Source organism: Condylura cristata, unplaced genomic scaffold (assembly GCF_000260355.1).
Source record: "Condylura cristata isolate star-nosed mole 26May11 unplaced genomic scaffold, ConCri1.0 scaffold00014, whole genome shotgun sequence".
Taxonomy (NCBI): Eukaryota; Metazoa; Chordata; class Mammalia; order Eulipotyphla; family Talpidae; genus Condylura; species Condylura cristata.
In genome coordinates, this window is record NW_004567115.1 from 52,212,505 (window position 1) to 52,213,004 (window position 500).

Genomic DNA, 500 nt, shown 5'->3' on the forward strand with positions numbered 1-500 from the left:
TGCCTGCAAGCAAAATGTTTACTTGGTGAGATGTCTGCACAAAACCCTGAGAAAGGAATCGGCTGCACCCAGGACAGCGGCGAAGGGGCCTCCCCTCGGCTCTGGGGGACCCAAGACCTGACCGAGACGTCAGGCTAATTCGTAACACTGCAGACTGGGTGCTGTTACTGAGCCAGGGAGACGGAGCAGATGGCAAAGCACCCTGACGAGCTCAAAATTACTCCTGACAGACAGGCAAAGCCAAGAGGCAAAGCTACAGGGTCATAGTTCACTGCCTCAACTGTGTTTTCGAGGAATTTACTACCAGAACAGCCCACCAGGAAAGGGTTGCAAGACAGGGGCTTCGGCCCCAGCCCGTGGAGGCGACCCCGGGGCTGGCGCACTCGGCACGGACGCTAATCAACGCAGGATCCGACCCGCGACTGCGCTCCCGGACAGCGGGACGGAGCTTGGCCGAAGCTTGGCCGCAGGTTAGGCGGGCGGGGCCCGGGCGTGCCGAG